Here is a 13,750-nt window from a genome sequence, read left to right as displayed (position 1 = left end):
AAATCGTAGGGCCCTTGGAGATCGCAAGTCCAGAACCCGTATTTACAGGTGAGCAGAACAGAAGTGAGTTTTAGAGAACATCCCTCTAGATGGAGGGCCATAGCAAAGTCCAAGACGAGGAGAGGAAGAAGGCACGGGCGAGTTCTAGCTGCCCCAAGGCGCGGAGCTGGGACGTGGTCTGCAGAAGCACTCTCTGCATCCCAGGGGTCGACCTCAGAAACCCAGAGAGGGAGGCCGGGGCCCGGCCCCGGCCCAGGAGGCGGGGCGGGGCTCCCTGGAGTCTGGGCGTGCTAGTCTGAGTGACAGCGGGGCGGGGCGGGGTCGAGGGCGGCGGCGGCAGCGGCTGCGCCTGGGGCTGGCCCCGTTGCGGGCACTGGGGGCCCCTGGATAGCCTGCTCTGGCTCCGAGCTGCACCGCGGGGCCGTAGCAGCGGGCAGCGGAACTCAGGGCAGTGCCGTGACCGACCCCGGGAGCGCCCTCCACGTCTACTTTGAGGAGAGGGGCTTCCAAGACTGAGGGGGGGAGGAGAAAGAGATGCTGTTCCCCTGCTCCCCCTCCCCGGGCTCCTTTCCTGATCGCCTCGACCGTCGCCTGCTGCAACCCCCAGCGCCCCTGGCTACCCGCTGCCCACATCGCCCCTTCCTCTCCGGAACTACGGATCCCTCAGTCCCCCAGCTCTTGGGCCGCTGCAGCACGTCTACAGACGGATCGGTAAGTGCTGAGCGCGGGGGAACAAGGACTGATACTAAATACCTCTCTTCCCCGGAACTGGGGCAAGTTATCCAGCTTCCTGGGCTTTAGTGTCCTCAACTACACTTGGAAGAAGAAGCCCCTCTCAACTCCCCCTTCTACTCTTTCCTTCTCCTCCTGGGGCCGCTCTCCACGCCGATGACTCGACCCTCTGGCTGCCCCGCTGGAAGGAACTTTTCCTGGCCCTCTAAGCTAGAGGAGGTGGTGGTGAAGTGGGGGGGGCGGGGGGGGGAAGGAGATCATGGGGGGCGGTTAGAGTGGGGCTTGGAGGAGGGTGAAACGAGGGGGAGGAGAGAATAGCTTTCGTGGTTGGGGGTGGGGCGAGGTAGTGGTTTGGGCCCCCGGCAAATTTCTCCTACCACTCTCAGATTTGGGAATTGTGCGGTGTTGGGGAGGGATGCTGCGAGGGACCGAGGGAGGGGAGGGGGAAGACGGGGAGAGGAAAGGAGCCGGGCCCGCGCTTCCCCAGTCCTCCCGGCCTGGGACACTGGGGTTACAGCTCTGGGGCCCCCGCTCTGCTTCCCGTAAACGATCGCGGGGGTGGCCGGCTAGCGGCCTCAGAGGAGGTGGTCGCCGAGGAGAGAGGCAGAGCGACGCGGCCACCGCGCGCTGGTGGCTTTCTTATTTTCCTTTGGTTCGGACCCTCGAAAGAGCGGGATGCCCCCTATCGTCCCCTTTCCCGGGGTTTATGGCAATTTGCGGCACTAGAGAAAACGGCAAGGACTTTTAAGTGAACCCCAAGTTCTGAAACTCTTGCAGAGATACGCTGCTGACTCCGGGATGCCTAAGGAGCTGGGGAAGGAGAGCCGGGGGGATGGGATTGGAAATCCTATCGCCTGCTGGTGGATAGACTTGCAGGAATACCTCCTGCATGGGTGTTATCTGTAGGATCTACACCTCCACACTTCGCCAACTAATCTCATGGATTGTCTGTGTCATTTTCTTTTAATTGCATGTTTGAAACAACAAACGCGGTGACTTCATACAAAGCTGCCGAGGGTTCAGAGGAGTCTCTGTTCTGTTTACGGGAGAAAATGGGGCAACTGGGTTTGTTTTCAAGGCGGAGACCTAAACAAAATGTAGGACTTCAAAAACTGTGGGCTGTGGCCATTTGAGAACTGATTATCAGAATTTTTATTTTTATCTAGCCAGGTTAGGATGTGTTATAAGTGGTGGAGAGAAACTATCGTAGAGAAAAAAGCATTCTGAAATAAGCATTAAGTAAGCTTTGTTAGTCCCCAAATTTCTGGTCATGTTTCCAGAAGTTTGAGGGTACATTCTTAGATTGCAGTGGTTATGTGATGTGGAAGAACATCTGGTTTTATTTTCACAATATAATTTTTTTCTCCCTGTAGATTCACAGAGCTGTCGGTAGCTGGTTTTTTGTTTTGTTTTGTTTTTTACTTTCCTTGCCTGAGTTTAGAATTTAGCTTTCCCCCATCTTGTACTTGTTGCCCAATTTGCTGTTTCCAAATGCACATTTGCTTTATTGAAGGCTTTGATGAAACAATGGTAAATAAAGCAACAGTACAATTTTGATTTTTTCTTAATTAGTTCGAGCTTTACGTCAGGAACTGTGCTCAAGATACAAAGACCAATGAAATAGTCCCAGACCTCAAAGAGATTGGGGGGGGGGGTGAGTAAGGGGAAGAGTGCCTAATATTTACAGCTAGCTGGAAGGAACCTTTAAGATAATTTTTTCGACTTTTTTATTGTATACTTTTGTTCTCAGACCATTTCCCTCAATTGTTTCATTTTGAACATATTGCTAAAAAATTCAGGTATGTATGGTAAATGATCTCTTTAGCAAAATAACTTATTTTTAGTAGCCTAAGGGAAGATTAAGACAGGGCTGCAAACTTGCCTGGTTCCTGGTACAAGTATGTAGTGGGAGGGAGAAGCTGCATCTCTCAACTCTGCCCTTTAGTGACCCTGAGTACTTTTTTTCAGCTCCTCCCTTTGTCAGAAATGTACTGTATCTGAGATAATATTAGGTAAGGGTTTTTTTTTAGTTTTTTTGTGTATATGGCATTGACCCTTTTTGCAGTTTAGCAAATCCTATCAAACCATTTCTCACAATACTATTTTAAAATGCATAAAATAAAGCACATAGGATTGTAAACGAAATTAATTATATTGAAATGCCATTATCAAAATATTTTTAAAAAAAGTTTACAGACTCCAGATTTTGGAGCTTTATTATAGATTCTTCTTCATGGGGATAGTTTGTTTTTGGTTTGGTTTGGTTCTAAAGGTGACCTACAAGGTAAACATTTAGATAAGAGAATTTAAATGAAATCAGTTTGGGTTTAATGACCAATTGTGCATTTAAACTACAATAAAAACTTGTGCGTTTAGGAGTGCCTTTCATTTAAAATGTTGGGATTGTATTTTTTTCAGTTATGAAGCATTTATTTTTTCTCCCTACCATTTCCCCTCACTGGAAAAGAAAAGAAAAAACAAACTCTTGTTTAAAATATGCATAGTCAAGCAAAACAAAATCCCACATTAACATTGTACAAAATTATGTCCAAAATATTCTGTATATTGGGTTTATCACTTTCTAAATTTTGCCTGCAGATGGGTTGCATTTTTCACCAGTCCTCTAGAATCATGCCTTTAAAGCATTGATCAGAATTCTTAAGTCTTACAAAAGTCTTCATTTTTATACTGTTGTTATAAAATGTTCTCTTGATTCTGTTTACTCTGCATCATTTCATACATGTTTCCCCAGGATTCCTTGAAACTGTCTCAATTTCTTGTGTATCTACATTCATATACAGTAATTTGTTCAGCCATTCCTTGGTTGACAGGCACACATTTAATTTCCAGTCTTTTACCACTATAAATAGTGCTCACTACAAATATTTGTACACATAGAGTATCTTTTCCATTCTTTGACTTGTTTAGGATATAGACCTAAGAGTGATATCCCAGGATTATAGGGTATGTGCAGTTTAGTAACTATGGGAGCATAGCTCCATTTTTTCTCCCAGAATATTAGGACCAATTTACAATTCCATCATATATTTTCACCATGTTCCAATTTTCCCACAATCCTTCTAAGACAGTTTCCTTTTGTTGGTTACTTTTGCCAGTTTGATGATTGAGAATCTCAAGTTTCTTTAATTTGCAGTTTTCTGATTATTAGTGATTTGGAGCATATAGCATGTAGCTTGGATTTTTAAGAGGGAAGAAATGGCCTATTCATTTCCATTGATCATTTGTCAATTGGAAAAATGTCTTTATTTTCAAATGATTACATTTTGAAGTTTGCAAAAATTTAACCAAATCCTTTAAAGCAGTAGTAACTGGACCTTTTCTACTAATGAGACTTCTGGTGTTCTGGCTGTCTCTCTCTGTGGTCCTGAGCTCATAATACTTAGGCACAAGGCAGGGCATAAAGAGGGAAAGAGCACAGAAGTTTGGGTCAGATTAGGTTAGGTATGGAGAAGAAAAAATGAGATTAATGCTTTCAGATTTCCCATTCTCTCAGCAGTGAAACCACTGGGAATATAGAATAAATACCCTTTGTACTAATTAGATTTTATTTTCCCTCTTTAGTAAGTAAGGGATCAGATAGAAGAGATATATTTTTATTAAGTATTAATAATACAAAACTCTGACTAATGAAAGTTGAACTTAACAACTTACTAGGTTACTGTGAAATCTACCATATCGTCTGTAAGCCATTGAAGGAAGGGGGAAACAGGAGAGGGAGTAGCTGGTGGAGTGATTCCAACATTCCAGGTCTTAGGGGAAAAATGAAAACATCTGGAAGATTCCTATCTGTGTAGTGCCAGTTGTCTGCAAACTACATATCCTGTTCTATCCTGTCCTGCCCTGTTTGTTTCTGTCAGTGGATAAATCTGTTAGGTAGAGACCAAATACTTGCAGAGTCCAAGATGCATCAATTGGGACTTTCCTAGAGTAATGAAAGAAGCATTAACGCTAGAAAGAGATGAAGTAAGGCCAGATCATTCCTCTGTATTTTACTACCTGCTTCATCATGGGCAAATTACTTAATCTCCCTCAGCTATAAAGATGAGATGGTAGACTAGATCAAAGGTTATTAACCAGGGCTTCTTGAACTTGTTCTTTTACAAAAAAAAAAAAAAAAAAAAAAATTATTACTATTATTTCATCATAATTGGTTTCCTTTGTAATTCTTGGTGATACAGTGAATAGAACATTCACCCTGGAATTTAAATCAAGCCTTAGACATAAATCAATTGACTTCAATGAGTTAATTAATTTCTGCTTTCTCAGTCTTCCTTAGTTTTCTAATTTTTAAAATAAGGATAAAAATGGTATCTACTCTCAGGGTTGTTGTGAGGATAAAATAGAATAATATTTGTAAAAAATGCTTTCTTTACAAACTTTCTATATAGATATGGTTACATAAATATAATGTAAAAAAAGATTATTCTAAGGATTCTATATATCAGAACTTCTTAAACTTTTTCAACTTGCAACCCAGGAAATTTTTATGTGACCCAATGTATATAGTTATATAAAATAGGTATACAAATCAAACATTTACTGATAATGAATCATAATTTTGTGACTCCCATATTCAGTTATGAGACCCTATATGGGGTTGTGATCTACAGTTTAAGAAATTTTACTATAGACTTCACCAGAATTCCCAAGTCCATGACACAAAAAAGGTTAAGAACCCCTGACTGTGATGCTGTCCTATTCTTTTTTGGGTATGAGAATCCTCCCTAAAAATTAAAATTTTGTTTATTATGATCTAGGCAATTAGTAAATATTAATGTTTCAATACTGTTAAGGAATGTTAGAGGATCCCCTGAACTTGTCTTTTTGAGTTACTATAATTTCCAGAAACACTGGATCCAGAGTTTGCAGGAGACCATGAACATGTCAAGAATGAAGTCCTCCTAAGCTGACATAATTTGTCTTTGCACTTGCTTAGGGTTCCATCCACATGGATGTTCATTTCTCTTGTAATAAACCTAGTTTTTCATGTAACTTTTGTGAAGTTGCTATTGTCTGTTGGCAACATATAAAGAACAAAAAAAGAGAAAAGAACATATGAACTCATGAATTTCTCCCATGTAGTTTGATTTTTGTGTATATTAAATTAACTTGACAAAAATAGTAAATAAATTGTTTTGTGTATGGCCTTTTCTGAATTGCTTCTTGTTTTCTTTCTTCTATGTATTTTTAAATGTTTTAATAGATGTTATTGTACCTTAACAGAAATAAGTATAACCAAATAAATAACTGGCTATGTTTGAGTATCTCTGTGTGTATGTGTATTGGTGCACGTATATGTATATGTGTGCAAGTCATTTTGTACCTTCTAGTTCATTACTTGCTTCTCTGCCAAGAAGAGAGGCCACTATTAGTGAGAAGCTACATTGTTTTGTTTTGTTTTTTTCCCTATTAGGTCATGAGCTCCATAAGAACAGGAATTGTCTTTTGCCTTTCTTTGTATCCCTAGCACTTAGCACAGTGCCTAGCACAGAGTAAGCACTTAATGAATCTTTGTTGATTGAATGACTTCAACTGTAGAAGTGCAAAACTCAGACTCTTTGGGCAATGGGAAAAGGGGCAAAGCCAGCACCATCATGGGTATATAAATTAGCATTGGTCACTGGGTACATTAGACTATTGAAACATACAAGTTTTAATTAAGATTCTCTCAATAGGCATTTGTTTCAGGGAGCTTAAAGCCTCTGTTTTGTTATTTCAGATTAGATGATGATACAAAATAAGGCACCCAAGTCCTTGAAACAAAAGAGTATTTACATAACAAGGATACTGTGGCACTTAGCTTTTCTGGAGCCTTGTCATCATGTGGAAACACATTTGATGACCTTCAGACAACACCTGAATCTGAGGGGGTACCAGCTCTACATGTTGGAACTTTGTCCTTTGGTGACCAGGAACCTGTATTAAGGGAAGCAGGGCCAATTAAGTCTCATGGACAGCTTTGTTGCTTTTTAGGGAAAATTAATTGTATTGCAGTGAAATGGAATAATCCTCATCTTATTACATACAACTTCATAGCCATCACTCTATTTATTCCTGTTTTGCTCAGCCAATCCCCATTTAATGGGCACCAACTGTATTTTTATTTCATTTTGCTTCAACAAAAAAGTACTGCTATACTTATGTACTTATGACATATATGTACTATAAATTCTTGTGCTATCTTGAACTTCTTTGAATTATGCACTTAGTAGTCATATTGCTGTGTCAAAGGATATGTGTAGTTTGTTAACTTTAGGTATAGTTCCAGGTTGTTTTTTGGACTAATTGGATGATTTGCCAATTCTTCCAATAATGCAATAGCACTAAGTATGTTAGTGCTCTTATTATTCCCACAAACCCTTCAGGAATTGAGAATGACTAATTTTAAAGGTGGGAGTTGAACTATTTTTCTTGTTCAGTGCTCCCCAGAATCTTGATCTCATATCTATCTCTATTTTAAGTAGAAATGGAACAGTTCACCTTAAACTATGTGCTTGGTTTTGTCATTCGGTTAAATAGTATTTACTAAGAGCTAGAAAAAAAATGCATATTTAGATGATATGATTCTTGCCTTCATGACACTAATAGTCTTTAGGAAAATACAACAAAAATATATGATATGTCCATTAAAGAAATTATATGAAGTGGTGGAGGAGGCATGATTAGAGTCATAGAAGACTTGAGGAAATGGCAATTGAGTTAAGCATTATGAATTATTAATTAGAAATTCCAAAAAAGAGTATGGCGTGCCAAGTATATTAAAAGCCTAGAGGTAAGAAATTGTGGGGCATTTGGTGGGACAGTGAATAGTCCAGTGAAAGGCCCTATCCTTTAGGAAATTTTAGAGAATGTTGGGGATGACAGTAGTATGAGAGAAGACTGGGAAAATATGGTATCAGATTGTGGGGTTATGAAAATTTTCATATATGAAAACCTTCACTCTTCCTTATCCCACATGTCCAATAAGTTGCCAAATCTTTGTAATATTTCTATAGCCTCTTGCAGATATCCTCTTCTCTGCATTCACATTGCTATTACTGGAACTAAGTCTTTAAACTGATCTTTTGGTCTCTAATACTTCTAATACCTCCTTCACAGAGCTGATAAAGTTGTCACTGATCTGATGATCTCACACTCTCCTGAGTAAATTCCTAAATCAATAAACTTTTAACAATTACATTGTTGGAAGAACTACAGAATGATCCAATTAGTTCAGAAAACAATCTGCAACTATACCTAAAGTCAATAGATTACAATACCCTTTGATACAACAATATGGCTACTAAGTACATAATCCAAAGAAGTTAAAGACAGAAATACAGAATATCAGTGGGTCCTTGTTACTGCTTTTAGCACAAGGTAGAAACTCTTTTTAAAAACAAACAAAATCAAACTTTCACAATCTCCCTCCCTTGCCTTTCCAGATTTTAATGTTTTATTATTTTTTTCATCCCCTAAGGTCCAACTAATCTCACCTTCTTGCTGTTATTCATATAAGAAACTCCATTTCCTCTTTCCATGTCTTTGTACTATCTACCTTCTGTTCCTGAAGTTCATTCCATCCTTTCTTCACCTCTTAAGAAACTCTAATTCCTTAAAAACTTAGCAGCTCAAATGCCACTTTCGAATTGCAGCTTCTCTCAATTTCTACTGAGGTGACAGTTTCCTTTTCTGAAAGTTATCTTTTATAATATTTTACATGTACAGTACAGTACTTAAATTTGTATATGTTGTCTTTTTGATGGCAGGGATCATTTTATTTTATTTGTGCTTTGTCTTCCCTTAGCACAAGGATAGGAACAGGGTTCAAAGTTTGTTTGATCAAAACTGTAGGAGTAAATCAGCTTGCAGATGATAAGAATATTAATTTAGAAAGGAAGAGGATTCTACTACTTCCTCCTTAAGAGTCCTAGAAGAGAATTAGTAGGCCACCAGTGAAGGAGACAAGGGGAAGCAAAAGAGGCAGAAGAAAGGTTGTCAATCAAATGGGAGAAAATTATGCAAAAAAAGGGGAGTAGAGGTGGGCAGCAGTGCCAAAATAACTAGAAAGGTTAAAGAGGATGAAGAATGAAGAGCTGATATTAGATTGGATCATCAGAAAGGCAGGATACTTTGAGTAGGAAAGAGGGATGGTCAGTGTCAGTTGCAGAGCTGGAGAGCCCTCAAGACAAATCTGCAGTTTTTTTTTTTTTAAGTTTTTAAAACATTTTTAAATTTAAAATTAAAAAAAAAATTTTAAGAAGTTAAATGATGGCAGACATAGCACAATTTCATACATCAAGATCATTGTCACAATCCAAACACTACTTGTGTGTCCTTTGTGGCCTATGCTTTTTTTTCCCTCAGAACACCCTCCCTTTTACAAAGAAAACACTTGTTATAGATTTTAAATCTCTCACTTGATTTTTTAGATCTGTTTTTTTTTCCAGAAAGCAATTATAGATCACTTATTAATTGTCAGCAGGCTATGGAGGTGCTGTATCTGTTTTCACGATCTTCATATTTCATGTTTCTCCTCTCTTTCAAATACCTAAATTTTCATTATACTCAAAAAACCATTAGGATTTTGTAGGCATCTGTCTATAATTCCCAATGTCAGTGTGACATCTATCTTAAGCCCCTTTTAATAGTTGAATTCAATGTATAGGTATTAACAGAAACCTGGAGACTTTGAATTTTCCATAGTCACTACTATTCTGAAATGATGTTTTTTCTACTTTTTTTTTTGGAAGCTTTTTTCAGGGGAGAAGAGAGTATAGATGTCCCCATCTATAAGTTGGTTTATTTCTAAGTTTATTTAAAAAACAAACAAACATCATTGTAGCAAAGGAATCTACTTGGAGCAAGTGCCATTAAGGTTTTTCACAACAGAAAGAAATCTCTTCCAATAAAATGTTTTCTGATGGCAATCCTGTAGGTTTAGAACATGGCCATTTAGTTTAGCATCTTTCATTGTATAGATGAAGAATCTAAGGCCCAAATAAGGCAAAGGACATGCCAGTTACTTAGGGAACTGGCAGAAGGAGAATTCTACCCTAGATCTTCTGGACACCAACCCCAGCAGTCTTTCCATTGTTCTTCTGCTTTCCCCAAGTGAATAAATGAATAGAAAAGAAATTATTAAATTTAATATGCATCACACACTGTGATATTGGAGAAGCAACAGCTCTCCAGGGTCAGGGAAGATGGCAAGATGGCTGGGTATGGATGACTGGATGGTATGTAAAATGTAGTCTGGTCTGGAATTAGAGTGAGCTAGGTATTCATTCACTCACTGATTTAGACAGCCAAGTTTTAGGGTAGGAATTCAGATGTTTTGGATGGTTAGTTCTATGTCATAAATCTTAATAGTGTTTGTTACTTTTTAACTACAGTAGCTTAGCTGTGAAAGAACTTTTTAGTAAAATTTTCTCACCACCACATAATTAATAGAAAACAGACATCTTTTAATCAAAGTTATTCTTTTCTTTAGAGGGATGTTGGGAGTAAATGAGGGAGGGAAAAAAATACCAAATTTTCAAGTAGAATTCTTTTCTTCTGTTGTTTGAGTTAAGATACTTTTTTCCTTAGAATCTTATAAAAATGTTCTTATCCTTTGTAGCCAAGCAAATGAGAGGATAACAAATTGGAAATTATCCCATGAAAGAAAGTGTTATGAGATGTTTGGTGTGCACAAATCATCTCATATTAAAGTGCTGTTTCAGTGAACTTGAACAACTCTTTGTAATACTCATTAAATAAAAATGAAAGCTTGTAGAATACATAACTTTACTGGCAACTACATTTAACTCAAGTTTTAGACAGAGGTTTTGTTTGATGGTCCAACAAAGAAATATAATGTAATGGAATTCTTTCTATGGAAACCTAATACAAATGAACATTTATTAGAATTTGTTATTTTTATTTCTGTAAAATATTTTTTTTCTGTATAGAATAACAAATTTTTATTCTTAAAGCTCCAAGGGCAGAACAGTAGCTCTTGGTGGAATGAAGGAAACATGACATGTATGATTCACTTATTTAAATGAAAAGGACAACCTCAGATAATGAATTGAGAGATTTATTGATCCTATTTAATGACATTAGTCTCCTTTGCTGGATTTTATATATTCTTGATTTGTATCAGAGTATTTTTCTGAATGAATTAAAAATAGATTCTTATGGGTTCGTGTAATCTAAATTTGATTATGAAGTTTATTATATACATGTTTCCAGAAATAGAAGTGTGATTGCTTTGTTGTGTATTGTGCAGGGGTTGGAGTGTGTCTTTCTTTAGGTTTTCTGATATTAATATGTATCCTAAGAGTTCTGCATTTGGAATCAAAGGATTCAGATCCTCTTTGCTGTTTACTACCTGTGGAATAATAGACCTCAGTTTCCTCACCCACAAAAGGAAAGGGTTGGACTATTTGGTCTCATAAGGCCTTTCCAACATGAAGTCTATTATCCCACAATCTTTTTCTGGTGATGTCTCCGACATCTTTCTTTGATGCTTTGTGCTCTTGCTTCTATAATCTCTGTGGTGCAGCAACCTTTACTGGCCATGCTTCTTTTCCCCTCCCCACATTGTACAAAATTTTGATTTTTCAAAGATTTTTAGTTCTTTGATTTATAGCTACATAGCATCATAAGGAGAATATCGATGTTAAAAATTGGATTTTTTTTCTATAAGAATCTTGGGTTTGTTGAAAGTATTACACAAGTTCCTCAATGTAATTCATCTTACTCAATGCTGTAAAGTTACCCATACATATAACCTGTAAATAAAAGGCTATTAAATCAGACTCTGAAATATTATACAATTAGCCTGTGAAGGAAATCAAAAATGCAGGTGGGCAAAAATATGGGGATTGGGAATTCAATGTAATGGTTCTTAGTCATCTCCCCGAGTTCTTTCGCTGGGTGTCTCTGGTTCAGTTCATTACTGCTCCATTGGAAATTATTTGGTTGATCACATTGCTGAGGATGGCCAGGTCCATCAGAACTGGTCATCATATAGTATTGTTGTTGAAGTATATAATGATCTCCTGGTCCTGCTTGTTTCACTCAGCATCAGTTCATGTAAGTCTCTCCAGGCCTTTCTGAAATCTTCCTGTTGGTCATTTCTTACAGAATAATAATATTCCATAACATTCATATACCACAATTTATTCAGCCATTCTCCAACTGATGGGCATCCACTCATTTTCCAGTTCCTGGCCACTATAAACAGGGCTGCCACAAACATTCGTGCAGATTCAGGTCCCTTTCCCTTCTTTATGATCTCTTTGGGATATAAGCCCAGTAGTAACACTGCTGGATCAAAAGGTATGCACAGTTTGATAACTTTTTGAGCATAGTTCCAAACTACTCTCCAGAATGGTTGGATTTGTTCACAACTCCACCAACAATGTATCAGTGTCCCAGTTTTCCCCGCATCCCCTCCAACAATCATCATTGTTTTTTCCTGTCATCTTAGCCAATCTGATAGGTGTGTAGTGGTATCTCAGAGTTGTCTTAATTTGCATTTTTCTCATTAATAATGACTTGGAGCATCTTTTCATATGACTAGAAATAATTTCAATTTCTTCATCTGAGAATTGTCTGTTCATATCCTTTGACCATTTATCAATTGGAGAATAGCTTGTGTTCTTATAAATTTAAGTCAATTCGCTATGTATTTTAGAAATGTGGCCTCCAACTCTTACTAACTGTGACTCTGGGTAAATCACTTAAACCTAATTGCCTGTAAAATGGGCTGAAGAAGAAAAGCTTTAAGAAAACCCCAAATGAGGTCACAAAGAGTCAGATACAACTGAATAATAAATACCATATGTTTCTAAGAGGTAGTACTTTATATATATAAATGATAAAGTTCAGACATTTTTTAGAAATCACAAAAATTAATAGATTAATATTTAAAGCATAAGTAGAATAAAAATAGAATATCCCAATTCATCAAGTAGGCAGAATCCTAGATTGGCATCATAACTCTGTCCTTGGTTTTATAAAATTAGACAATTGAATTAGATGACCTCAGAAATGTTTTTTACAGCTTTCAGTCTAGGTCTTCATCTATCCTTCATGCATAATGAGAGCTGTAATATATCTCTCACTATGAGTTATCCTGATTCTTCATTATCACAATGACAGTATGTTTCCATTGTGATTTTGAAAGGAAACACATTTTATTATGATCACATTTATCAATAATAATTCATGGATACAAGATGTGTTTGTAATCTTGAGGTGGCGTTCCATAAGATATTGCCTTGACATATATAATAATATTATAGAAATCTTCCAGCTCCACAGACATTTTAAGATTGAATAATGGTATAAATTTTAAAAAAATAACATTATGGTCCTCCTCATGTAAAGATACACTGCTTGTTCTCTGGAATAAGACAAGCCAAGTGAATTATTTTTCAGGTGACTGGTGATTTTTGTGCTTATTTAATGTCCCCCAATGTCCTTTGAAAGAAGATAGCAAGCTACTGTTGTAGGTACAGCCTGAGAACATGTAATATGACAAACTAAATGACCTGTATCGGGATAAACCCAAGATCTTTATCTCTACCTAAAATCATGGCATTTATATATAAGAAGGACATTATAAATAATCTCTCATCCCATTTTTCATGTAAGAAAACTAAGGCACAAAGATGTTAAATTACTTTTGCCCCAGCAGAGTGTTACCTGCTTCCTTGGTAAACACAAAAATATATGAAGATTATGAATTTATATAAATTTGTTTTGTAAGTTTATATAAAATTTAATAGTGTTGACAAAATCACTTTATGTTCCCTTCTGAACTTTTAGCTTTCTAAATATTTTTAAATCTTTTATTGATATTTCTTTTTTTTCTGTCATTACCTACTAACATCCCTTCTTCTTCTTCCCCTTCCTTCCTAATCAATAGAAATTTTTGTAATTTCTATTTAAAAATACAAAATTTGTAATAAATATTTTTATTACTACTACTAATAATATTTTGTAATTATTAGTATAATAATTG

The 13,750-nt window shown here is 37.2% G+C and overlaps 1 protein-coding gene across 9 annotated transcripts in view; it reads left to right on the top strand.

The window, feature by feature from the left end:
- Positions 1-344: 344 nt before the first annotated feature.
- PTPN13 (protein tyrosine phosphatase non-receptor type 13) overlaps positions 345-13,750 on the top strand; it is a 206,338-nt gene continuing 192,932 nt past the window's right edge. For 7 of the 9 annotated variants that reach the window (XM_031942073.1, XM_031942074.1, XM_031942072.1 and 4 more), the window contains exon 1: positions 351-711. The gene's annotated coding sequence lies outside the window, so the exon portion shown is untranslated. Of the gene's footprint in view, positions 712-13,750 lie in introns of all 9 variants that reach the window. The other 2 variants (XR_004230157.1, XM_031942068.1) reach the window with 2 other exon arrangements.

Source organism: Sarcophilus harrisii, chromosome 6, assembly GCF_902635505.1.
Source record: "Sarcophilus harrisii chromosome 6, mSarHar1.11, whole genome shotgun sequence".
NCBI classification, from domain to species: Eukaryota; Metazoa; Chordata; class Mammalia; order Dasyuromorphia; family Dasyuridae; genus Sarcophilus; species Sarcophilus harrisii.
This window is presented reverse-complemented; position numbering and strand designations above follow the sequence as displayed.